The sequence below is a fragment of the Odontomachus brunneus genome, unplaced genomic scaffold (genome assembly GCF_010583005.1).
Source record: "Odontomachus brunneus isolate Ranch 3 - 2012 unplaced genomic scaffold, Obru_v1 Obru_scaffold_194, whole genome shotgun sequence".
NCBI lineage: Eukaryota > Metazoa > Arthropoda > Insecta > Hymenoptera > Formicidae > Odontomachus > Odontomachus brunneus.
In genome coordinates this window covers 576,423-577,221 of record NW_022639644.1, presented here as the reverse complement: position 1 = coordinate 577,221, position 799 = coordinate 576,423, and the positions used below count along the sequence as shown (strand labels likewise).

The window sequence follows — 799 nt, the reverse complement described above, 5'->3', positions numbered from 1 at the left end:
TTTTTTTTTTTTTTTTTTTTTTTAAGTGGGGAAATGCCTACGCACATCCCCGGCTGCAGATACAGAAGCAACCGGAGATAGTGTGGGACTCGCACCCACTAAAACCCCACTGCCCATCGCTCCTTACGTGGTGGGCTTCGGCATCACTTGATGATATGCTGCAAAAAGCAAATAGACAATAAAGTTGCGAGTTAATATTCATACGTGTTAGTACTATTAAAGAGAATGTTTGTTGTAGAGCTTACTTGTCTATTCCATGTGTATTAAAGCGACGACGATATATTTGAATAATTCCATGTCCTCATCTTCGGTACTGCTGTCGTCTGACGATACTTTTTCCCACAGAGGCATCCTGTAACTTTTAAATTTCACTTGGTTAATATTAATTACAAGCGTATCGCTACTGATGTTGCTACATAGATATACGTAAAACGCGGAAGATGAAAGGCCAACATTAAAAAAATTATCCACTTCTAAAAATCGTTTTACAATCAAAGAGTAAGAACCTGTGTCAGCAATTATGTCCACGACAATACAAATCGATCCATCCCGCAAAATGCAACAATTGTCTCGCACATGAGTACCTAGGCATATACTATTAAATGTAATTTTTGAATAATGAACAGTAGTGTCGCTATTACTACGTGGTATTGATACACGAACAGACATATCAATATCGCGATTATCGCCTCGCCCATGAAGTCGTAACTCTGTCATCTGATTAAAAAATTGTTGTAAAGGCTGACCCGGTTTCCTGCAATACTTTCTAAAAATAGACATATTATTTTCATAAGGAAAA

General features: G+C 37.5%; 1 long non-coding RNA gene across 1 annotated transcript; it reads right to left on the bottom strand.

Moving 5' to 3' along the window:
• Nucleotides 1-793, bottom strand: LOC116851857. The gene is made up of 2 exons (XR_004379662.1): nucleotides 246-793; nucleotides 1-158 (listed from the first exon to the last, which is right to left on the bottom strand). It is a non-coding gene; the product is annotated as an uncharacterized LOC116851857 (long non-coding RNA).
• Nucleotides 794-799: the final 6 nt, after the last annotated feature.